The sequence below is a fragment of the Vombatus ursinus genome, unplaced genomic scaffold (assembly GCF_900497805.2).
Source record: "Vombatus ursinus unplaced genomic scaffold, bare-nosed wombat genome assembly UNPS02014833.1, whole genome shotgun sequence".
NCBI lineage: Eukaryota > Metazoa > Chordata > Mammalia > Diprotodontia > Vombatidae > Vombatus > Vombatus ursinus.
The window spans coordinates 8,740,136-8,767,244 of record NW_020954611.1 but is presented as its reverse complement, the minus strand read 5'-3'; the positions used below and the strand labels follow the sequence as shown (position 1 = coordinate 8,767,244).

The window sequence follows — 27,109 nt, the reverse complement described above, 5'->3', positions numbered from 1 at the left end:
GGGAAATCAGAGATCCCAGGTTGAAATCCCACCTCTCAAATTTAACATCCTTAGACCTCAGTGACCTCATCTGTAGAATGAGAGGGCTGACCCTTTCCGTTGAGACATTTTGATATGAATTTCCTAATGTTGTCTTTGCAATACTGCCCCAGCATTGGTTCTCTCATCCATTCTATTCTCAAATATAAATTTTTTTCTCACATTCTGAATATCTGAAGTGAGAGGCAGTAAGGTATTATACAATGATCTCCAGTCTTTTTTGATCACATGTGATTCATGTAATTTATTTGTTTGTGTAATTTATAAGTAAATAGACACATGTGGCGGGGAGTGTGCTTGGGGCAGTTAGGTGGCACAGTGGATAGAGTGCCTGGCCTGAAATCAGGAAGACTCATCCTCTTGAGTTCGAATCTGACATCAGACACTTACTAACCAACTCACTCTGTTTGCCTCAGTTTCCTTATCTGTAAAAAGAGCTGGAGAAGGAAATGGCAAACCACTCCAGTATTTTTGCCAAGAAAACTGCAATGGGGTCACAAAGAATTGGACACAACTGAAATGACTCAACAACAAAAGGGGAGTATGCTTAAATGTTTGATAATAAGAGTATTACTATTAAACATCTTTAAGCATAATTTTAATAACTTTATTTAATAGTTAACTATTTAAGCATATTATTTAACAATAATTTTACTAAACATCTTTAAGCACACTCCCCTATGTGTTCCATTGACTTACAAATTACATGAACTACTATGCTAATTATGTATGATATAAAATTTAGACAAAAAGTGACAATTTAAAAGGGTTTAGAGTGAAGTAATAGATCATTTGAATCTAGAATCATTGGAGAGGGAATTAATTCTCTTTGAGTAGGTGGGATAACTTGGTCAGAACTGTGCTTTGGAAAAATCCCTTTGGCAGCTATATGAAGGATGGATTGGAGAAAGAGAGAGTTGAGGTAGGGAGGCCAATGAGTCTATAATAATAATTTTTTAAATGAGAAGCAGTTACATAACTCTTTAAGATTTGTAAAGCACTTTACATGTATAATGGCATTTAATCCTAACAACCTTGGGAGGCAGATGCTATCATTATCTTCATTTTACAGATAGAGAAACTGAGGCAGAGAGAGGTTAAGTGACTTGCCCAGGATCACTCAGCTAGTAAATGTCTGAGGCAGGATTCAAGCTCAGATCTTCCTGATGCTAAGTCCAGGGTATTGCTAAAGTCCAGGAGAGAGACAATAAGGACCTGAATCAGGGCTTGCGAGTAGAAGGAAGGGGAGAGATACAGGAGATGTTGTGGATGGAGAAATAACAAGACTTAGAAACTGTTTGGTTTTATGGGGTGAGAAAAAGTGAAGAGTCCCAGATAACCCCAAAGATCCAAACTGGGCAACTGAAAACACAATGGTGCCCTCAGCAGTAGTAGGGAAGTTCCAAAGGGGCTAAATTTGGGGGAGAGTTCTAGGAAGCAGATTGCAATCCATCCACACCTCCTTATCCTGTGTGATCGACTCTGTCTTACTAAAAATGAGAAAAGGCAGGGCTCTTAGTCATATGACAGTGTCCAGGGGACAGAATCCACCCTCTGATGAAAGACTCCTGTAGTCTTGAAGTAATGGGAGGAGAAGAGGGGTGAGCATCCTGGGTGGATGGGTGTGGGGATTTTCCCGATGGCACCTGCAAAACTGTTGCTATGGGTGATTTTAGATTGTAATTTGCATTCAAGGCCACAGCTTGACTCAGAAGGGTAGAGCCGAGGAGCTTGAATTACAGAGAAAGAATGTGGGGGAGGAATGTATTGTGGAATTAGGGTAGGTATGATTATGTTGGAGATAAACCCTACAATTGACTCTCAGGAGAGGATGGAATTTGCTTCTTCCTCAGATTTGTCAATCATAAACCCTTTGGATTGATGACATGGCCCCTGGATGGTAAGCTAGTCTTGGAGTCAGGAACATCTGACTTCTGATTTATGTATCTCAGACATACTGGTTGTGTGACCAGACAACTCTAAGACTACAAGTCATGATGATGCCAGTACCAATCTGCATTGGTAAAAGAAGTTCCCTACACCAATTAAGTCATAGGTCTAGTTAAAAAAAATTTTGGAAATCCATTTCTTTAGAACCTTAGTCTTTCCCCTTCTAAGCATTTTCAGTCTTAATCCATTTTCAAAAATGTTCAGGTTTACCCATCTTCATTTTTTGGGATTGATGTCATTACCCTATTCTCTCGACTTTTCCTGACAATGAACTATGTCCCTACTACTTTTACTATTTGTCTACTTGTTTATTTGACTCCTCATAACTTAGTGTCTATTTTCACCAGCCTAACCAAAAGTATTTCTTGTGAGGTTACCAGTGTATCCTCCTCTTGTAACCACCAGCTGACCTTTTCTTACTAGTCATTCTTCTTCTCCAATTCCTTCTGGAAACTCCTTTGATAGTGTAACTTTCTGGTTTTTCTCTTATACTGGTAAGAAGTTCCTTTCCTATTTGTTGGTTCCTCCTCTTCTTTATGTCCCTTGACTGGGGCTGGCTCCCAAGGTGGCATCCTTGCTTGCTTACTTCTTCAGTAAACCATCCATTCCTATGACTTCAACTTAACAACTTTCACTTCGGTATCTCTAGGTCTAACTCCTTTCTTACCTGTTCCACGAGGCCTTTCCTGATTCCCCCCCTTCCCCATCCCCTATTATTAGCCCTCTCTCCTTTTTTGAATTACTTTGAATATATTTTATATTTAATTTGCTCCTAATTAGTGTTTGTATGTGCATGTATTGTATCCTTTATGTAGAATATAAGCACCTTGAGGCTAAGGACTGTTTTATTTTTGTCTTTGTATCTCCAGTGTCCAGCATATAGTGCTTGATAGGTAGTAGATGCCTAATAAATGTTCTAAGAGTTTAACCAGGGGTGGGAACCTGCAGCCTTGAGGCCATATGTGGCTCTCTAGGTCCTTAAGTGCGGCTCTTAGACTGAATTCAAACTTCATAGAACAATTTGTTCCCACCCGTGGTTTAATTTAACACTTCCAACTGACCAGACAACATCACCACTTCGATATTCCTCTAACACCTCAAATTGAGGATATCTAAAACTGAAATCTTGGTTCTCCTACCAGTTCATCTTTCCACTTGCCTTTTGGGGACATACATATCACTGTTCTTCTGGGCTACAAATGGTGATCATCTTTGACATGTCTTTTTATTTATCCTTTATAACCAGTTACTTGCAAATATCTTCCATGTTGAAATTGCAATGTATCAAGACATCTCTAAGGTTTACCCTCTTCCTATTTATACTATTATTTTACTGACTTCAGTTAGGTAAAGCAAGCAGGTTTTATATGTGTGTGTGTATATTTATATATATTTTTTTAAACAATTTGGCTATTAGCAATTTGAAGCAGCTACTATCTGATAGTGTTAGAAGTTGGTGGTAGGGGCAGAGTTGGGGAGAGAAAACTAGGAGGAAGGACAGCTTGAGCATATAAGGATAGGTGAGCTGGTGCTGTTAGGCCTTATGACCAACTTGCATCTCTAATAAGAGTAGGCAATCTTTGAGGGGAATTGATAGAGAAGCTTCTAAAAATAACATCTAGACCTTTGCCTAAAGTCTTTAGACTTAAAGCCTTAAGTCTCACATATTGATGCATGCAGAGGAAGGAAAATGAAACCTGCTGTGATAAATCAATGAGACTTGCCACTTGTCTAATATTCATGAAAATAGATTAGTTCTGAAACATTATGCTTCCTTCTATTAGAACTGGTATTACAGCTCAGTACCATTAAATCACCCATAACATTTTAATAGCATAATTTCTTATTACTCTTTCACTCTTTCAGTCTCTGGCCACCCCCAAGCCAGAATGCTTGCAGTGTATATTTCAGTTTTTCTTATTGGACAATGAGGCTGTTAATAAGTGATGCTATCTGTGTCCATGCGATTGATTCTGTTGCAGAAGGTCCTTCTAACATGACTGTTACCTTGTGCCTTTTACCTCTTATTAGTAAAGCTGTACAAAGAAACCCACTGGTGTTGAAGATTGGAGCCTCCCAGGGTGCCTGTGCCACAGTGAGATCGTGCCAGGTCGAGAGCCAGTTATTCAGCTTTTATCAGTTTACCTGGTGCTGGCTAGGCTCTGGAGAACTGATTTAAGCTAAGCAGACTAAGGAGAAACTGAGTGAGAAATGACAACGCAAAGTCTAAATTTACATGGGAGAAGTTTTAATTGCTAGGTCTACTAGCATACTTATATCATCTGGTCAGCAAGTTGTCTTCCTGTTGGAAAAGTGTTCTTGGGGAGCTATGTTTAGATTAGGTGGTATCTTGATGTCAACAGAGGTGGAAGAGAGGAAACTGGTTTATCTGAAATGATACCATCACAAAGCTATGCTAGTAGCTCAGCAAATGAGACAAATTATGTAAGGTGCTTGGCAAACTTTAAGATGCTATACAGTATAAATGTCAGCTAATATGAATCCATCCCAGGGGGTATACTTGGCAAAAGGATCAGAATATGCAGGTTAGAAGGTCATCTCCCCTGGATGGTGCTGTGCAGACACTGATAAATCCTTACTGAACTCTTCTTTTCCTAGCCTTTGTACAGAATGCCCCCTTTCTCTTTGTATTTGTCATTAGAGGATATACTGGTCATGATGACACAGCTCTTTTTTAATTTGTTATTTTTTCGATTTGTGTCTCTGGGGTTTTAGGAGAATGCCTTAATCTTATTGGCAACACAATTCAAAGTCACATCTTACTTCTTAGGGGACTGTTCTCATGTATTGAATTTTGTTGATGTATCATTTGTTGTGTCTATCAGCTTCATTTCTAAATGTGACCCTTCTTCATCTTTCCAACAAGTGCTTCCTTGTAACCAAATTTCAAAAAGGCGGGGAGCGGGGTGTAGTCTGGCATTTCAGCAAAACCTCACCACACAATACCCATGTCTGGTGATCTATGCAGTGTTTCATACCCATAATCTCCTATCTCAGGAGAGTAGGCTGGGAGGTGTGTTTTAAAAATTCTTTTTGTTATGAATCTTGATAACGCAGGTTGGAGTTACATTTCCTGACCTTGGCCTCCAGCTCTGGCCTCTTGTAGCCTTTTGTGTATTTATATATCCTAGTTAACCATTTGTAAATGTTTAATCCTTTCATCTCATAAGGAAATGAACATATCTCTAAAGAGGGAGTTAGTGAGAAATAATCTTGTCTTTCTGCATAGGAAAATGAGAATTCCTTTCCATCAGACTCCCCAGTCACAATAAACTGGAAGCATCATAGTGGCAGAGGAGGAAGCCTAGGAGGACACTTGGGAAACTAGGGTTCTAATTTTTGATCTGTCACTAGCCTTTGGCAAGTTACTTCTCTGGATATCACCTTCCTCATCTGTAAAAGGGCTTGTAAGCCATTAAGTCAGCCTGTAAATGGAAGCCGTCTTTAAAGTGAGAGGCTTCTTCTAGATGATAGTCAAGGTTCCTTCAGCTCCCAAGTTTTATTTGTTGTTGTTGTTGTTGGGAATCATCTTCTCTGATTTCAGTAAGACATCATGTGGTCAGGATGATAAGGCAGGTGTCTACTGTTTGGAAAGCTTCTCATTGGTCTAGGTACAGTTTAGCACCTCAGATAGCATTGACAGAAGGCACTGATGTCTCCAGTGCTTTAATTTCCCAGCATATAAGTTCATTTCCAGTGTTGCCTTTGTTTATGTTGATTTATGTTTACAGAGACACTGATCTGAGTATAACATTTTAGAGACTAGGAAGAGATACAATTGACACCAAGAGGTTGATTGGACATAAGAAGGTTGAGAACCTGACCACCTGGCAGGAGGGTTGGCTTTGAGGGTGGAGAGACCATTCATTTTCTGGTTAGTAATGAGGTTTCTGAAGTTATTTATAAAGTTGAGGCATTAGTTTTTTGGGGTTTTTTTTTGGTGAAACAATTGGGGTTAAGTGACTTACCCAGGGTCACACAGTTAAGTGTCAAGTGTCTGAGGCCGGATTTGAACTCGGGTCCTCCTGATTCCAAGGCCAGAGCTGTAGCCACTGTGCCACCTAGCTGCCTCTCAAGGCATTAAAATTTTTAAAGTGAGATTTAACTTTCCAAGCCCTATCTCTATGAGCAATGCTCACCAGCAAGGAAATAGTCTGAGCCTAACAGTACGTTGTGAGTAGAGCCATGCACCAATTTCAAGGTATGGCAGCATCCATCATTTTGGTTTATTTAAAAATTAAATATTCACAGTTATCTTTATGTCTTTAGTTGTTTGCCACTGAGACAATACATTTTTGTTATCTCTGACTGAGAGTTTTCATTTGCATCTGATTTTTACCATAATAAAGCCTCAGTGAGCTAGAAATCAGCTGTATTTTTTTCCTTCATTCTGTATAGGCCATGATGACATGACAAGAAGTTATCTGACATCTATTTGGGAAAACTTCCAGAAGGCTGTAGTCATTCAAATCAGTCTCTTTATTTATAGGACTATAACATATTACTTGCTATATATGATTGATCTAAGATATTGAAATTTTGTAAATCATCAAAAAAGGATTAAATTTGCACAATGAAAACCAAAATTTTGTTAATTCTGCTATTTAGTGCTATAAATCTAGATGGATCCTATTCTTTTATGCAGGGTCTAATCCAGTTAAGTCCGCATTTCACAATTTGTACTTTTCATTTAAAAATGGGTTAATTAACTGATGAAGAAAATCTTCAAGTAAAGGATTTGTGACAGAAGTGAAAAGTCCAACACCAGGATGTGTTAGTGTTTTGGTTTTTCTGATGGAGGTGAATGACCTCATTTGATTAAAAATTAAGCCCCACTGTCTTGCCAGAACACTCAAGTTATCTGGAAACAAAGAATTGTCTAGAAGGGAGATAGGGCATTCTATAAATGGGTCACCATTAGGTAAAATTGAGAAAGTTTGTGAGATAGTGAATTAATTCACTGAAGCAATGCCTAAAAACACACCAAGCTAAATAGTTCTGCCCTTGTCTTTAGTCTGGCTTTAACATGAAGTCCTAAACTGCAACAGTCTTAAGAATTGGATCCCACTGTTTTGTGGCACAATTTTTAGGCCAGCTTTGACACTGTTTCCTATTAATTTTTATTTGTGCCAAGTTAAATTTTCTCTTTTGACATGAGAAAGGTGGAAGCAACATGTTCATTGAAATATTTTTTGGGAACTGAGAATGGTTTGAGAATCAGTGATAATTCTTCCAGAATGTACTTTTCTTACTTCAGCATGGACTTGTGATCACTCTGTATTTGTAGATGTTGCTAGAATTTAGGTTGTATAAATAGAATTCTATGTGTTCATGTTGTTCTTAATAAATTAGGTACACACCATGCTCCAAAAAAAAAAAAAAGGATTAAATTATTTCCAGTGTATTATACACTAAGCTGGAAAATCTCCCAGTGCATTTCAGCAGTTTGGAAATAGGGTTTTCTGCATTAAGCTTGAGTTTAAAAACTCAACCAGAATTCCTATTCCTCATATGTGTGAGCTAATGAACATTTTTTACTATATATAATCAGTTTCTCAATGCCAACAAATCCTTTGCTTGCAATGAACATTATTACAAATTCCATTGGCACAAGGATGTTGTATACTGTTGAAAGGATTCCGATGTATGTTGTACTAAGTGATTTCTAGGATTTCCTCTAATCCAACAAATACTTATTGATAACCTATTGTATACAAGTCACTATAGTAGGCCTGAGGAGAGAAAGGTGACTAAAGATGGTCCCTACCCTCAAAGAACTGCATTCTTTGTTTGGAAATACAAGCATACATGTGATAATTAGATGAGGAATAGGGAGGGGCATATTAGTTGAGCTCTGAAGGAAGCTAGGAATTCTAAGGAGAGTAGAGAGTGAGTCCCAGGCATGGGAGAAAGCCTCTGCGAAGGCATGCAGGCAGAAGATGGAATACTGAGTTCAATGGCAGAAGGTAGACCAGTATGCCAGAAATGTAGTAGGCACAAAGGGGAATTGTAAGAAAATTGAACTGGAGCCATATCCTGAAGGGCTTTAAAGACCAAACTGAGGTATTTATGTTTTATTCAACAACATAAGGAACTGCAAAAGGTTCTTGATCAGGGAAATGACACAATCAAACCTGTGCTTTGGGAGGATAATTTTGACAGGTCTATGGAGGAGTTATTGAAGAGGGAGAGAGACTGGCATCAAGAAGTCCAATTTGGAGGCCATTGCCATAAGTGTAGGTGAGAGGTGATGAAGGCCTGGACTAGGATGGTGGCCATATGAGTGGGGAGAAGATCATACATGCAAGAAATGTCATGGAAGTAAAAATAATAACACTCAGATTGGCTTTATGTGTGGGTGAGGGAAGGTTGGGGATTGGAGGAAATGAAAGGGCTCACTTTAGTTCCAAGGTTGTTAATCTGGTAATTGATGGTAGTGCCCTTGGTAGATAGAGTAAATTGGGTGGAAAAGATTAGTTTTGTTTTGCACATGTTGAGTTTGAGATGCCTAAGGAACACTCAGGTGGAGATTTCCAAGAGACAGGTGCTGAGATGCACTATTAGAGCTCAGGAGACCTATAGTTCTGGGCATCACTTATTTAAAGATGATTATTCCCATGAGGGGTGAAGAAATCACCAAGGATAATGGTGTGGAGTGAGAAAAGAACAGTCCGAGACAGAGCCCTAAAGTATATCTACAAATGGGGGTAAGATGGATGGTGACCCTGAGGAATGGTCAGAAACGAGGAGAAACAGGAGAGGGCACAAAAGCATTTGGCTGGGGAAGAGAAAGGAAATGTATAGGATGATAGCCTGAGGGTGTGATAGGGTCAGGGGAAGGATCTTTTGCTCTGTTTAAGAACAAGGAAGACGAGGTATGTTTTTAGGTAGCAGGTAAAGAGTCAGTAGGCAGAAAGAAGCTGGTAATTGAAGGGACAAGTTACTATAGGAGACAGAAGGGAATAGGATCAAGGACACAGGTAGAAGACTTAACTTTGGCTATCAAGAGAAGTGCTACCATATTGCTAGAGCCTGGAGCAAAGCAGGAGAAAATGGAGGCTGATGTCAAGGGAGGAACGGGTTGTGACAGATGGCCTTTCAACTCTGAGAGTATGATGAATAAATACATTTCTAGGAATCAAATTCCTAGGTATTTATTATTGCTGTTATTAATACTTCAAAACATGGTATTTCATCATGCGAGTGCTTCTTCTATTAGTACAGATCCTACCCTACCCCCTCAGAGATTCAGTTCAATTCAATAAGCGTTTCTTAAGCACCCAGTATGTGCTAAGTACTGTGCTGGATCCTGAGAATGCAAATTGTCCTTAGGTGAACGCTTAAAACCTTTCCAGCTTTTCCAAAAAAAAAGAGCTCACAGTTTCATGGCAGAGGCCTTGGTGTGAGACATCAGTGAAACTACTATTATTGAGGAAGTGTTTATTTTTTAGAGCAGACCTATGATTTCCTTGGCTCCCCTACCAGTGAGATTAGTACCTACCCTGCAGTTTATAGTCTTAGAATTGCCCAGGGATAATAAGAAGTTAAATGACTTGCCCAGGATCACACCACAGGTATATGTTAGAGGTAGGCCTTGAAACCAAGTCTTCTTGACTGTACTGAGAACCCTCTACCCACTATTTCCTTGGGTGTGTGTTATAATAAATAGTAATCCTTTCTAATTCAGAAGAGATGTTTAAGTACCCAGGCAGGAAGTTTTTACTTCATGCAAAGTAGCTCATTTAAAATCATTGCCACATAGAAGTTGAGCTTTCAGCCAATACGGAGGCCATTAAGTTCAACCTCCTCATTTTACAGTTAAGGTAAATGAGACCCAGGAAAAAAATCAGTGATTTGCCCACATTCACACAAGAAGTTCTAGTCAGATTTCCAAAAGTCTCATGATGGAAAATGCTATCCACATCCGGAGGAAGAACTATGGAGTTTGAATGCAGATCAAAGCGTACTATTTGCTCTTTTTTTCTTCTGTTTTGTTTTGTTTCTTTCTTTCTTGTGGTTCCTCCTATTGTTTTCTTTACAACATGACTAATGTGAAAATATGTTTAATAGGAATGTATAAGTAGAGCCTATATCAGATTGGGGAGGGAGGCAGGAAGGAAGCGGGAGAAAATTTAAAACTCAAAAACTTATGGAAGTAAATGTTGAAAACTAAAAATGAATTTTTAAAAATTGATTAAATTAATTAAATTAAATTAATTTTAAAAAAAGAAGTGCTAGTCAGAGGCAGGATTTGACTTGAAGTCTTCTGCTTATGTGCTATGTTCTAATGTGGCTTGTTTTTTTCTAAAGTTAAAAGTTTATTTCCTAAAACACTTGAACTGTCTGAATCCTCTAGTAGACTTTTACAAGCAACTAATTTCCAGTGAAAACTTTTCTTTTAGGGAGAGAGGTAATTTTTGGCCTTTGTTCTTTTGGAATTTTTCAAATATTTTTGTTCCTGTTTTATATGGAGTGGGAGGGAGCCCCATTTTCCCCCTTCATCTTGTTCCTAGATGAGTAGTTTAAAAATGGAAAGTCTTTGAAGCATTTTATAATTTGATTCATGTAAAGAGTCAACAAAATTGAAAGAGACAAGTTTGTCTTTGATTTTGTAGGCAGCTAAAAAAATATCACATGGAAAAGTAGTCACCAATTCCTGGAGGCTCATTGTCTAATGAGCAGAGCCTCTCATAGCAGACTGACAAGGCAAAGTTCCATTTTGTAACTTCACTTTGACATTTCTCTCTGTGAGTCAGAGAACTTGGCAGCTCTCAGGTAAAGTAATAGTTCAAACGACATCTCCTAAAAATATTTCCAAGCCTTTAAATAAGCATTTTTAAAAAGTTAAAAAGCAGAATAATCTGAATTTCTAGATTCCTTCTGTCTGAACCATATTTCATTAAAAAAAAAAAAACACCACTAGTTTGTATGGTATGGCCAGACTGCTAGAAGTGAGCTTCTTGGGACTATGCTAGGCTGTGCGTCAGACACATAGTCTATTAGTAGGCCCATACTGACAGCTCTTCTAGCTGTCCTTGGTATAGGACCTTCCATAGCCCCATTTCTACTGACCTAACCTGCAGGAATTCAAGGTCACTTTCCCACTTGCAGGAACCTTAAACATAGTAGGTACTTAATAAATGCTTGTTGGAAAAAATTGCTTGTTAACACAGAGGTAAGACAGCAGAGGAGGACAATTAATACACTTAAAAAGACATATGTTGATTCTTGGATGGTACTGTATTTCCAGAAAAGGAAACAATGGTAGCTTTTGTACCATCAGAGACCTCATGTTTACACAAGACTGCGCATTTTACAGCACAGGCTTTCCTTGCAGGCTTGAAAAGTTAAGCGAAAACCAATGAAACAAAATTCAACAAGGGCAAATGTGAAGTCTTGAGTTTAGGTTAAAAAATTTAGATAGGCAAATGTAGGATGAGAGGGGTCTGACTTTGCAGCAACTGCAGTGAAAATAACCTGGAGTCTTTAACTGATGTCCAGCTTGTTAACATCAGTCAGTAGCATAATGGAATTGTGAGGGGAAAAAAGCGGTTGCTCTCGCTAGAAACTCCACCTCTCAGTTCCAAGTGTTTTCACTGGCTTTTTCCTTATGCCTGGAACACTCTCCCTCCTTCTCTCCACCTCCTAGCTTCTCTGACTTCCTTCAAGTCTCAACTCAAGTCCCATCTTCTGTAAGAAACCTCTCCCAGTCCTCCTTAATTTAAATGCCTTCCCTCTGAGGCTACTCCCAGATTATCACCACACACACAAACACATTCACTCTCTCTCTCTCTCTCACTCATATAGGTGTGTGTGTGTGTATATATATATGCATATACATATATATGTATGTACAGTATATAAATATAAATATATCTTGTTTGTATGTTGTCCCCCCCATTAGACTGTGAGCTCCTTGAGGTAAGGGACCATCTTTTGACTTGCACCCCCAATACTTAGTAATGTGCCTGGCACATTTAATAAATATAAGTGGATAGAAATTTATGTTGCATTAATAAAAGTACAAGGTCCAAATCATAGACGGAAGTAGTCTTACTGGCTTCTGTATTGGTTGGACCACATCTGCAATATTTACGTTTGGTCGTGTGTACCATACCTTGAGGGGAACATCCATAAATTAAAGTTAGTTCATAAGAGAAATCCAAGATAGTGAAGGAAATCCAAAAAGCCTACCTCATGAGGAACTGTTCAAGAATCTGGAAATGTGTAAAGAGAGAGGATAGTTATTTTAAAATGTTAATGGCTATCAAGTAGAAGGGGTAATATGGTTTCCCTTATTTAATTTGGCACATTCCTACTCTTTCTGATAAATTTGGGGATCATTTCATACTCCATCTAGTGTATGTATATTGGACCCATGGTATGCATGTATACATATGTGTATGCACACACTTAGGTGTGCATGAATTAGTCCTGAGTTGTTCAAGTATAGTCTGAATCTGCTGGTATTTCAAGAAGCAAAGAGCCTTTATTCTTAAGATTTAACTATTAGTCTGACAATAAATTCACTCTTCATAGGGACAAAAGATAAAAAAGATACATGTGTCCCATTCATCTCCCACCAATCTGAGTTATGTTTATTCACTTCTGGTCATAGATAGAACAAGTGATAGCATCCATCTGTGATTGACTAGCCTTGGCTAGAATACCAGGTTATGTTGGAGTTCCCCGGGAAAATTAAGGGAGGTTGTATTTTATAAACTGAAGTAGACAAAGAAACATTAGCATGCTTCTAAGGGGCTTCCTCAGAAGCACATAAACATTTTCACTTTTCCAAATGTACTAGCTACATACAAGTCTGTGGAAAAGCATATTTGACTTGGGCAGTATCTTTGGTGCTCTGAACTACACTGTAAAATCCGCCAGTCACATTTGGCAGCTGCTGCTATGTCCCCTTCCTTCCCCTTCCATAGAGCCACTGACAACTCTGCATCTCTGTACCCTAGGTACATCTGTTCCTCATCCACTTACCTTTTTCCTTGTGGTTAGTTGGTCTGGACTCTTCAGTATCTACAAATCTCATATAGGAGACTCTGCAGTTTTATTGGGCTTGAAATAGTCGGCACAGTGTTGCTTGTAAACTGGAGCATCTGGGGAACATCATCATCTATGGGGTTCTCCTTTCCTTTTGGACACTCAGCTGAACAATGTATGATAAGGGCAAACACCTTTGGCAAGAATGTGTCTCTCTGCTCAATCCCTAGCTTGATATTAATCATGTGAGAGTTTTTAAAGGTACCCCTGATGCATCTTTCAAGAAATGTGGTATGATTTTTATTTAAAAAATTTTTAAATATTCTTCAGATGTTGAGTTCCATATTCTTTCCTTGCCTCCAGCCCTTCACCCATCAGTTGAGAAACAATATGATACCCATTAGATACGTGAAGTCATTGCATGACTTTTAACATAGTTATGGGAGACACTTTGTTGCAGGAGTTTTTGTGATGATGTTTTGTTCTACCAGATGAAATTCATCTTTTTGATCAGCAAACTCTGAGCACAGTAGGATTTGGTATTCTCTAACTCCCTTCAGTCAATTATGTGACTGTAAAAGTCTGCTCTCCTGTAAAATATTATTTGTGAAAGCTTTCCTATCCCCCTCTCGTTGGTTAATGGAAGATGCTCTTAATTTGGGTGTAGCTTATTCTCATAAAAGTTTTATAGAGATGGAAGACTAAAGCACATGAGTCAGTAATCACTAATGATTTCACTCATCATTTTGTTGATAAGGTCTGTGATGTTCCCCTCATAACTTTTGTCTCCTCGTCTCTTTAAAATATCTTGAGAATAACTCACTCAATGCCTTCAAAACTGTTGCTTCCAGGATAGACCTTTTCTATATACAGTTAGGCTAAATCAGCTGCTCACTCCCCCTTGTAGTTTGGTTTAGTGCCAATCACATTTTATCATGCAGCGCACTGGGGACTGGTAAGGTGATACCCAAATGTGGTGGTTCTGTTGTCATCAATGGAGAAGAGAATTTGTTATAGAACTTTGAAGTATATACTCTATTTTTCATCTGTTTATTACTTCTTCCAGTTTCTAAATGCCCTGAGATGATCTGGCTTAATCATGTCACTTGACAAGGTGATAGTCCTCCATGATCCACCATTATACTTGTAAAATTTTATAGACAAGTTCGTATTTTAAACCAGCAATGACCTTGGTTGCCATTTTTCGCAGCTCAGCAAGGTGACTGAGCATTTTCTGGTTGAGATGGTTTGTATTATTAAGCTACATGTAATACAGATATGAAATATAGCTTGTCCTTTAAGAACATGCTGTTACTAATGGTCATTATTTATATGTCTGTGATTCATTAACTTGCTGATTAGGGTATGGTGATAATAAGGTTGGCATGTGTAGCTAAAAAATTCTTGGACTGTCAGTAGGACTTTTGGTTGGTTGACTGGAGAGACTTCAGTCATCTTTATGCTTATTGATAGGCAGACCATAATATAATACTGATTGCGTTGAGTGGTATATATATAGTTGATAAGCTTTCATGGGTGGTAGAAGGCATACATTTTATTTTACATTTAAAGGCTCATTTATTTATTAACATTCATTTAAAAATTTTGAGTTGTAAATTCTCTCCCTCACCCGACAACCTGTGGAAAAGGCAAGCAATATATCAATTATACATGTGAAATCGTGCAAAATGTAGTTCTACTTTAGGAAGACACACATTTTAAAGCATTTTACGTATATTAAATCATTCTGTGTCAAAGTCATGTGAGAAAGTTTCTAAAGCTATTAAAATTATTTTATAGGTAAGAAAACTAAGATTTAGGGGGCAGCTAGATGGTGCAGTGGATAGAGCACTGGCCCAATTCAGGAAGACCTGAGTTCAAATCTGGCATCAGACACTTGATACTTACTAGCTGTATGACCCTGGGCAAGTCACTTCACCCCATTGCCTCGAAAAAAAAATAGTTAAAAAAAAAAAAAAGAAAAGAAAACCACGGTTTAAAGTTAACTTATTTGTAATCAAATAGCTAATAAGTATGAGAAATAGCATTTGAAACCAGGTCATCCTGCCTCCAGTTTCAGCATTCTTCTATATCATGCCATGCTCTTTCTCTACCCTGCCATGTTGAAAATGTTTAGCTTAGAGAAGATAAGTTTTATGTGGGGAAATTGATGTCTTTAAGTATTTCGAGAGTTGTCATGTGGTTTAGTGTTTGGATAGTCAAAGAGAAGAGGGGAGAGGTGTTAGAGATCTGAGCCAAGGGTTGTAGATAGTCAGAGTAGGGAAGTAGAGCTAGAATGACTGAGGTGGAAGGCTTAGCCTCTTTGGCCCACAGGGCAGAGCTAGGAACTATGGGCAGACATTAACAGTAGACAAATTTAGGTTCCACATTGGGGAAAGATTTCCTAAACATGAGAACTGTCCAAAGTGGAACATAATCCTTTTCATTTAGGCATTCTTCACCTTTTTGTGTGTGTGCCGTGAACTGCTTTGGCAATAGTTCATAAATATTTACTAATTAAAAATAAATTTATTAACTGCCTATTATGTTCTAGACACTGTGCTAATCACTAGGGATACAAAACAGAGGAAAAGATAGTCCCTGCCCTCAAAGAGCTCACAATTGAATGGGAGACAAGTGAACAAAAATGTCTGGTGAAATCTATAGCCCCCTTCACAGAAAAATGTTTTTACGTACCTGGAGGAAATGCCAAATTAGTGTTAGAGGTTAATGCAAATAAAGATGTCATTTTTTCCATCCAAGTTCACAGAACCCTTAAATAAAGGATCCCAGGTTAAGAACCCCTGCTCTAGAGTGGCGGGTTCTCCTTCACTGAAGGTCTTCATCAAAGGCTGGATGACCACTTGTCAGTATGTTTTAGAAAGGATTTTGAAAGGCTTATTTTGGACTAGTTGGCCCAAGTGTCATCCTTTCCAACTCTAAGATTCTTGGAAATATTTTACTCATCATCCTCATTTAAAATATTTACAATTTCTATGAGTTCTAAGCTGTTTGATAGATTTATGGGACAATGATAGAGTCTTAATATTCTACTATGTCAGTGATAATTTCTAACCTTGATTTAAAATATTTGCAAGTTTGTTTTCTAAAAATTTTAATCATCTTATGTAACCCAATTAAATCACAAATATCATAAATATCTGTTATCATGGGTGGAGAGGAAATCTATCTTTTGTGCTTCTGGACTTTGCTCTGTATTCAGTTCACTTTTCTTTGCTAAAGAAAGAGCAGCTAGGTGGCGCAGTGGATAGAGCACCGGCCCTGGAGTCAGGAGAACCTGAATTCAAATCTGGCTTCAGACGAAACACTTGACACTTACTAGCTGTGTGACCTTAGGCAAGTCACTTAACCCCAACTGCCTAAGCAAAAAAAAATAAAATAAAATAAGAAAGAAAGAGTATGATTCTAATGAGACTAATTAGTTGCAAACTTCTCCCTTGAGGGGCTTTCTTTGTCAACTTCTAATGCATATACTGACTATGTGGAATTATGTTCTTAAAGAAGATCAGATGAGTTGTTGATAATGCCAAATGAAGAGGTGGAGCTTGGAAGAACCACGGATATTGTCTCCCTTGGTCCATTCATTAACTGAATTAACTGATTATTTTCCCTGAACTGCGTAGTGTCAGAGGCTCAACCCACTCTGCTAGATTTTGGTTGAAGGTGAAGGAGAGTGAGAGTTACTAATGGAGCTTATCACAGGGTCTTTTGCTCTCAAGGACCTTATGAGTACACTGGGGAGACAAGATTCACCTAATGAAAAAGGTACTTAAGCGCTCAGATGACTGGTACGTGAGAGCCATTGGGGGAGAAAGAACAAACCAACAGCCTAGCTCTTTGAGACATTTTTTATGGATACAGACGTAGAAGAGAAGTTCTGAAAAGCATCAAGAGCTAAGGCTGTCTCACCTGTGGCAAACTACCAGGTGGTGCCATGATTAGATTGTTAGTTGTCCCACCCAAAAACACTTCTTTCATGTTGCCTGAATTTTTTTTTTGGGGGGGGCAATACCTCAAAATGTGCTGATTATGCTTTTTTATTTGTTTGTTTATGAAGCACATTGGTAGGGGCAAGAAGGAGGAGAGATTTATCCTATTGCCCAAGGTTTAGGGATGTTCTAGTTAGGGGTATAGGGCAACTGCTAGGATCCAGGGGAGTAAATTACCACCAATAGTACCAAAAGATGGGAAAGGAGTACAGAAAAGGAAATTGGATATCACCAAAGACAATCTTAACCAGTTTTGAAATTGTGCCTGGTGCCCTGGGCCAGCCTTGTTCCACACTAGAAAGGGAGGAAAGAAATATGTAATTTCCTTTTCATTCTGAGCTATCTGGTACCTGTCCCAGCCTTTTTCCAGGACTGGGAATTCAGGCAATTACTAGCAATCAATCAATCAATCAATAAACAAGCAAATAACTAAATAAATGGAGAGAGAAAATAAATAGCTATTAGTTATTTATCTGTTCATCTAACATTTCTGTTGCACTTTAAGGTTTGCAAAGTGCTTTGCATATGTTATCTTATTTGATTCTCACAACCATCCTGTGATATAAGTGCTATGATTATCCCCAATTAACTGATGAAGAAACTTAGGTTATGTGATGTACCCAGAGTCACACAGCTAGCAAGTACCTGAGTTGGGATTCAAACACAAGTCTTCATGACTCAAAGTATAGAACTCTATCTACTATGCCACCTAGCTGCTCAAAAGCTACGTTAATGGTTAGATAATCTTTCATAAGACGTCTGGGGATTTAAACAGCATTTATAAAGCTTCTGTGGAGATAGAGTTCTGAGTTCTAGTTGGGTTTTTTTTTTTGTTTCTTTTTTGAGTCGTAGTTTTTAAAGACTTTGGAAAATAGTTTCCAGCAGTCAGGTGCAAGTTTCAGGAAGATTTTGGTTCCACTTAAGGGAAAATGTCCTAAAATTTAGAGCTGGCCAAAAGTGAAAGGGGCTGACTCAGCAGGTAGGGAGTTTTCCCCTTACTCTGGGAATCTTCATGTGAAGGCTGAGCTTGAGGATATTGTAGTGTTTTGTCAGTTGGAACTAGATGATTTCTGAGGTTCTCTTCCATTTCTGAGATACTGTAGCTCCGTTTGTGTGATGTTGTGGAAAGCGAAAATAGCCAGAAGAGATGGTCTAGTATTCATATTGTCAGAGAAGTGAGGATGTGTCCTTCTAGGTGTGAGCAAAGGCTTGGAGACAGAATGCTCTGATGAAGAATTTATGGGGCTTTTTTTGAGGGGTTAAGGGATCAAGAATAGTTTTAGAAAATATTATGATAAACTACCATACATTTTGAAAATATATAACCATAGATTGTATCTTATTTTAAATGTATTTTATGGAATTACAGACTTAACAAATGGATAAAATAGATTAGACTCTATAAAAATCAAGTAGTAAAATTTTAAATCAGGTTTTCTACTCTGGAGTACAGAGTATTAGAATATACGTATGAGTAAAGCGTGTTTTTATAGTCTAACTCTGTTAGACACTGTTAAGATTTAGATGAAGTGAAAAGTACTCCGTGTATTTTTACTCTAATGGCTGCCCAGTTCATTTGAATGTCAGTGTTAAGGTTATGGTTTAGTTTTTTTTTTTTTATGAAGACTTCTGTAGATAAACCTGTCTAACTGAGCAATAACTCAAACAATTTTAATTCTGAGAAGATTTAGAAAAGTTTTGAATTTCTTTCTTTTAAAACCAAAATTTTGACAAAAATACCTATGGTTTTCTTCTATGTTTACATGCAGCCAGGAGCTATGGGCGCAGACGAGGTAATTAAAAAAAAATGTAATCTTTTGCTTGCCAAATTGTAAGTAGATGTGGATGTACCTGTGTGTGAGGGATTGGGGGGCTGGGTTGGGAGGGAGAATGAATTTATATTTATTGTGCTTATAGTATGCTCTAGTTTACTTATTTTAGAAGAATAGTTCAGTTGTTGTTAATGGCTCAATTGCTTTTTATCTTTTGTTGGTAAGCTATTATTTTAATCCTAATAAAGATATGACAAGATTGGGTATTTTAAACAAGAAATTTTAGGTTTGGGGCTTTTTGTGAATGTTTTTGATAAAATAAAAAGGCAACTACAATCTCCCTTCCTTAGTATTTGCTGTACTTTTAATAGATTTTTAAAGAAAAAAAATGTAATAGCATTATTTGTTTGGGAGAGAAAATACTTGATTATTGGATTTCTAAGCTGAATAATAACAATGATTGTATCATATATGCCTGTGAAGATAGGCACTTCTTTGTGCTCCTAGCACATTATGTGTCCTTACATGTATTTAAGAGATTAAACCTCTGCTGCCTTAGAAAACAGAACTAGTGCCAGTGGGTTAAAGGTGTAAGTATTAGGTGTTTTACTCTGTATAAGGAAAAATTTCTGAACAAGTCAACCTGGCTAGAAGTGGAATGAAGTTCGATGGCAGGTGGTTTCCCAGTTCCTGGGAATCTTGAAGCAGAGGCTAAATTGTCCAAACGGTACAGAAGACACTCATGGTGTCAGGAATTGGTTGAATTAGGTGCCATTTGGGAAAAAAAAGAATTAGGTGCCATTTGAAGGCCCTTTCGACTCTGAGCTTCCACAGTCCTCTGTCTAGAACCTTTGACTTTGGGAAGGGGCTTTCCCACCCACCTCTTTTCTCATTTGATCTTCAGGTAGTTCTAGGATGTGGGTGTTAGAGCATGCCCAATTCCAGTCTGTCGGATCCAGAAATGGAAATACAAAAGTGACTTGCTAAAGGTCACATGGTAAATTGGGGTTGCAGTTAGGACTGAGATCCAGGACCTTGCTTCCTTTTCCGTCATTATTTCCCTCACTCCTAGGCTGCTTCAGAGCCGGTAGTTCAGTGCTGAAAAGAACAGATTTATATTTACAGTGAATTTGTAATGTTGCCAGTGCTTGAAGTTATTTCAATAATTATCTCTCATTTCCTTATAGCTCTTCAGGCATTTAGACACAGCATTATGTAACATTGGAGGACATAATGATTCTTAGTTTTGAAAGTGGTAATCATTGTGTAGGACACTGGTTTTTTATGATTCCAAGAAGACAACCAATGTCAGGGGGAGAACCCACATTCAAAAAGGAAAATAGACACTGTCAATGACTAAGACATAGCATGAAGAGAAATTAGCAGTCTCTGAATATCCATTCTGCTGCTGTGATCCAGTCGGTGACCACGCCCTATGGAATCTCCCTGCACGATGTCTCTTGCATCATTCCTTTCCATTTCTACTGCCACCTACCACTTCAATCAAAACAAGTTCAAATTCCTACATCCAAGGTCTTCTAATGCCCAGTCAACTCTTTAGTGTGCCCTGAATGTGCCATAGGTTTTCCAACTTCCTGAACTTTGCTCATGCTCTTCTCTCTCCTTGCTTGGAATGTCCCCTTCCCTTCTTCCTGCTTTCTTTCCTTCAGTGGTCTGATAAGGTCCTACATCTTCCATGAAACCTTCCCCAATTGCTATATAGACTGGGCTAATCATTCCCTTCCCCGGTACTGTTATAGCATTTATTGTCTATGCCATTCATTGGGCACTGCAGTGTATTGGGTTAATCTTCTTATACATATGTCCTCTCTCAGCACCTTCATTGTATGTTCCCTAAGGTGTGCATCACAGTGCCTCACACACAAAAGACCCTTAATAAATGAATTGTATTATAATAATATATAATATAATAAATGGATTGTATTATATACTCCTTTCTATCCTCAGCACTTAGGACAAGGGTTCTTACCTTTTTTTGTGTTATGTATCCCCTTGGCAATCTGATGAAGTGCTTCTCTGGCTCCCTTCTCAGAATAATGTTTTGTTGCCTACATTCATAATGGGAGATACTGAATTTCAGCTAGAGGTTAGTGAAAATAAAGATGCAATTTTTTTCCCCATCCAGATTCACAGATTACTTGAAATTGATCCATGGACTCCTCGTTAAGAACCCTTGACCTAAGATTAGAGGATCAATGTATTTATGCTGATTATGATGATATTGGAACTGACCCCCAGGGGCTTCTAGGCATTTGGTATATTTGACTGCCTTATTGTCCTGAGACATTTATTGAGAACTTATTTGTGTGGAATACTATGCTAATAAGCATTTTTAGAATGATTTGGACCTCTGTAATTCCTGCCTAAGCTTATGATGGAATATGGTTGTTGAAAATAGGAGAGGAAAGTACAAACAGAATAAAGACTTGGAACAAATTTGTAAATAATCAAAATTTATTATGTAATTAAATTTATAGTCTCAATCCTGTACAACCAAGGAAGAACACTCAGCAGATATGTGTTCTGTGCTTCTTTTTGACCTTTTATTCACAACACTAAATACTTATTTTAACAAATAAAAGTTTCTTTGCAATTTCCTAAGTCCCAGATTTCATGTAAGAGACTTGTAGTAACCAAGCTCCATTTTGATGTGGTGGGAACTCTCTTCACAGCAGAAGCCCTGACTTAAACCAACATCTAACTCAGCAGGGAAACCAATAGTGAAACAAAGCTAAAACCCAAGTTTGCTGTTTCTTGGTGATTTACAAAGTTAGATTGATTGGAGTTCAGTCTTAAGCCAGAACATACACACTGCAGAAAAATCAAGTACAACTCAGGGTCAGAAAACAAGGAGAAAAGCTAAGGTCATCTAAAGATCAGAATTGGACCTCATTTTGTCTAATGTACCTGAAAAGACTTGGTGGAAAAGGTACTTGGAGTATACATGCTTGAGAATGAGGAAAGGTAGGACTGGAACAGCCACTGAACTTAACTGAATAAACAAATGAAGGGAGATAGTCTGGGTTGCCTTAGTATGGAGGGTATAAAATGTGAGAATCTTGCACTGATGTGTCAGGTATTCAGAAAGCAGGGAGCATGGCCAAAGTAATGAGTGGAGAGGAGAACTGTAGCAATGGTGCCAGGTTCATGTGGATAGGCCTATGGTAGAGCCAAGGACACACTCAAAGAGAAATTTCTAATAGTATAGGTTAGGACGAAGCTCTGACATTGGAAAGGAAGAAAAAAGGTCGTAAACAAGGAAGATTATATAACAGGAAGAGAAAGCAGATCTTGGCAGTACTCATTTGTTCCAGCTGATATAAAGTGTTTTCCTGACAAGTAGAGTGTAAAACAGATACTTCATATCACATTTGAAATCATCATTTCCATTCATTTCCAATGCAGTTTTGAACATGTGCTCCAGGGGAATGGAAAAAAAAAAAAAAAGTGCAGAGTAAAGATATAAGCATCATGGTATAACAGAAACAATGTCAGATCTGGAAGGAATGGTACTGGGCTCTTTAAAAAAAAAAAAAACCCAAACAATTTTTAATCTAAACTTAGAAACACACAACAGAGCATTTCCCTACACACAGCAGGACACAAAAAGAGAATCCTCTATGGAAACTGTAAATCTCCAATTCATACTATGTATAAGAACTGGGCTCTTATTCCACTTCTGATACCAGCTGTGTGACCTTGGGAGGGTAATAGCGTCCTCAGTTCCTTCATCTGTGAAACAAAGGAGTTGCACTAGATTCGGTTTTAAGGCTGTGATCCTATGATCCTGAATGCTTAAAAAGACTTATTAAATTGGCCCAAATACAGGTTCTCCTTTCCCTCCAGACTGTAGTTGTAAAAACCAGAGGGTAGGCTATAATCAAAAACTGCAGAGAAGAGTAGTGATGATTTAAAAAAAAAAAGCAAACTATTCATTTAATGTAAAATGAACACATTTCACAGTAAATGCATTTTTAATACAGTAATGTTGTATAATTATTTGTCAGTGTGTATGTACTTATCTATGAGAGACAGCATGATATAGTAGAGAGCCAGCCTTGGAGTCAGGAAGACTTGGGTTCAGGTACTGCCTCTTGACAGATAGTGTCTGGGTGATCCTGCAAATATCACTTAAAATCAGTCAGTGCCCCTAGGAAACTCTCTCAGACTTGTAAATTTCAGAGAAATTGCACATCCGCATGGAGAAAATTTTGCTTACTGGGAGTTCAATCCCAATGAAATCACTGTTCTGGACGAAAAATATACTTTATATATTTTCATTTCAAAGAGAGCTCCTGTTAAGGATAAGACCAGTAGGGTCAGCCTGCCTTCCAACTGTTTGCTGTTTGAAAAACTATTCTTTGTCAAGGTTAAATTTCAGTTCTCTCAAACAGATTTGAAAACGATCAATGAACAAGTTTTCTGCATGTTCACTTTTATACTTCCCTCTATTCAAATCTATATTACAGGACATCTAATTCATTTTAATTCTTGCTAGTTCTGGGAGCCTCAGATGTCTAAGTTGTCACACTGACTAGGCCTCTACCTATTTCACATTTTTAGAGAACAACTCCTTAGCTAAAGAACCACATGTCCTCAAACTGCTCTTTCTTGCAGATTTTAATGTTTGAAGTAGAATTTATCACTGCTCCTAAAAGTATGTTGGCCGTAATGATGATACAAGTCCTGAAGCCTTTTATCTGACTAAAAACAACAACCACCATCACCTGTGGACTGACAGCAAAGAGTTTTTCATATCTTAGCCAGAAACATACCAAAGGAAGTAATCTTATCAAAACTTGACTAAGTGATTTTCTCTAAGGCTTGCTTACAGCAGAGATTCTTAACCTGGGGTCTGTGAACTTGATTTTTAGAAGTATTTTGCTATCTCTGTTTCAGTATAATTGGTTTCCTTTGTAATCTTATGCATTTTAATACCTTTAAAAACATTATTTTGAGAAGGGGTCCAGAGACTTTTACTAGACTGCCAAAGGCAGAGTGGTTCATTTTACATACACACACACACACACACACACACACACACACACACACACACACACTCTCTCTCTCTCTCTCTCTCTCTCTCTCTCTCTCTGTCTCTGTCTCTGTCTCTCTCTCTCCTGGATTAGAAACTAGTCTTCTAATATTTTCCCTAATATGGGCCTCAGTTTCACACATTGAAAAACTAGAGGGTTGGGATTTTGTGACTTCGAAAACTCATATAGCTCTAAATCATTTGTTATATAGCCCAGAGTTAGAAAAGATTAACTGTTTATTCCCATTTTGGCTTTAGCTTTCCAAGGAACAGGGGTGCTTTCCTCTAGCAGTGGGGAAATTTGACAAAGGGTATCTGACTGGCTTGACACATATAGTTTAATTTGGCAAAACTTCATCCAGTCAAAGTTGTCTCAGAGACAACTGAAGGGTGATAGAAAAGTCCATATTTTTGGAGATAGGAGAAGGGTACTGAGTTGATAGTGAAATCGAGCGCTTAGAAGAAGTATATTTTTGATGGGGGGGATGGGGAAGGTGATATTCTTCAAGTTGGAAGTTTGTGGTTCTAGTGAACTGCTGAGCAGAGGAGGGGATTCACTGTTGAGCTTATTGGCAGGTAAGTTAGAAGGTACATGAATTAAGTACAAGTGTGCTGGAAGGTTATTTACATATATGTCTGTTACCTAGGATTAGTGTAGAAGACTGTGAAACTGAAGCTTTGACCTATCTGTTAGGTATAAATTCTTCCCTTCTGCTGGTCTTACTGATTGTTACTTCTACCTTGGCCTCATCCCACATACATGCTACTCATTTTTTGTACCTGATATTTTATACTCAAAATGGCCTGTGCTGCTCCTTAAGTGGGAAAACTAGTTGTAGTAGGAAGGTATGAACAAAGCCAAGTATAAGGAGCAAGCCAGTGGGCAAGAAGAATCAAATGGTGGCAGTAGCACACCCAAGGTTGGAAATAATTGGCTGGTCAGATAAGCTCGCTGTCCCCATCATGCATCAGCAGAGCATGATGGAAAAGCAATGGAAGAGTAGACTTTAAGAAGGCTTTTGTTAAACTATTTGGGGAGGGAACTGAGCTGCTATTGTCTGGGCTAAATAAGAAAGAAGACAGAAAAAGACAGAAAATGTGGTCTATGCTGAGTGGACCTTAGAGGAATTTTAGTTTCTTTCACAGATGAGTTTTTAAAGTGCATTGCAAAACTGTAGCTGGGAATTCTCATATCAAGGCAAATTTAGTGGAGAGTGATGGTAGTGGTCAGAAATCAGACATCAGCGAGGCCTGCTCTACAGCAGAAGTTATCACCACATGAATCCAAATTGAAAGATAATTCCCCAAACATTGGAAAAAAGGCTATTGGTACTAACAAAACTACATCTCAAATCGACAGGTAATGGGGAGGCAGTGTACTAACTTCTCATGCAAATGAAATATACATATTCACCTTAGCAATGTGTGCTTTCTTTTTCACCACAATGCCCCACTCAGCTAAAATGTCCTCCTGGGAACCAAGAAGAGGGGGAAGGTGACAGAATCCCAGGAGACTGAAATGTAGGGACAATGGAAGGGTAAAAGAACAAGCACTGGCAGAAAAAGGGTATATCTCTCTCCCCCCAGATACTATTGGCCTGGGGGAAAACTCCGTTCTACCAACCCTAGATACAACTCTGATAAACTGTGTACTTGATGCCCTTCACTAAAACTTTGATGCCTGGAATGAAGGTGACCTTGAGTTGTTGAAAGCTATACTAGTGGAGCAGAAGCTCTGGCTGGTCTTCCCCATCTGGAATGACTTCAAGTGTGGGCTTGGCAATGCATCTGACAGCCAAGTTTAGAGAGTCTTATCACCCCACCAGAAATTTAGCTACTAGGACTGACTTTTCTTTACCATGGGATGATTATTTTTTTGTCCACAGAAATCAAGGAAGTTAGTCTAAGAGGGGCCAGGGTCACCATTTTCATCAGTAGAGGGAGTGCCCTCACAAATGAAAACAAGAGTCTTTTGAAGTATTGAGGTACACATGGTACAAGGCTGCTTAAACTTCTCTACATACTCCCAATGATCACTGTGACATTTCCTGTTCTTTACCTTGTACTTGGGAGAGGGAACATGATGTCACACAAAGATTACTGGCCTTGGACTGAAGTGAGACCAAGCTTTTGAAAGCCAGCATTGCTCTATACCTTCTATAAGACCCTGGGCAAGAGGCATCATCTCTCTATGTCAATTTTCCTTTCTAGTGGGGAACAATATACTTTCTTCCTGGGTCCATTTGAGCAATGCAATTTGTAAATCTTAAAGTATTAAGTGAGAGATGAAGCTCAGTGCCTCTTGTTGCCCTGAGAGGGAAGAATCCAAGGGCGAGAACTGGGCCTGAAGCGATCACAGGCTGCTTTGAAAATGATGAAAGGGTTTGGTGTGGGAGAACAAGGTAAAGGCCTACCCAGCTGAGCAAGCCCAAATGTATCCCCTGTGCTTTGAATATGGCTTCTCCACATTCAACAGAGAAGGATGTAATGCAGAGGACACTTCAGTTCAATGATTATAGCTTTGCAGTGCTTAGTAAAACTTTTAACTCTTCTTAACAGGTTTATTTTATTTATTTCTAAATTCATTGTTCACTTATCCAATTACTGAATCAAATGCATTTGATTAGAAACTGAAAACAGACATTAAAAGCATAGCCCACTTAAGTGAAGAAATAGCAAATGGTAAAGTGGGTGTCCAGGAATATATTCTCTACTCTTTATTTTATAAAATGGGAATTAGAATTTTATAGAATGATAGGATATTAAAGGTAGAAGGAGCTATCTGTTCATAGAGTATTCATATGTAAGCTTTATAAGGATCTGTAACAATTATAAATAATCTGTAAGGTTCCTTTTGACTCTAAATTTTTCTTTGCTTGTAATTCAGGTAATTTAATTATGGATAAGGCACATGGGTTGGAATGCCTTTATCCACTGGGGTATTAGCAGGGTTTGAAATCCTTGTGAATTTTCTCATGGCCAGCTGCCAGCCTTAAGTAACTTAACTCCCAGTTGGTTCTCTGTTGAATATTCTTCCCTTTAACAAAATCCTAGTGAAGGGTGGACTGAACAGACACTGAAAGTTGGGGGGTGGGGTGGAGAGAACTTCTTTGAGGGATTTGGGCTGAGCTCTGCCCTCCTCAAACTCTTCTGAACGTTGTCGACCTGTTTTCACTTGAAAAAAAAATGCTCAAAATTAGCTGTTACATGATAATTGTGTCCTTCCTCCTGCTTCCTTTTAGCTTTTCTCAAAATACAAGTCACAC

At 38.3% G+C, this 27,109-nt stretch overlaps 1 protein-coding gene across 6 annotated transcripts in view; it reads left to right on the top strand.

The window, feature by feature from the left end:
* The window catches only part of CPEB3 (cytoplasmic polyadenylation element binding protein 3), a 229,460-nt gene that overhangs the window by 117,463 nt on the left and 84,888 nt on the right, over positions 1 to 27,109 (top strand). The gene's annotated exons all lie outside the window — the stretch shown is intronic.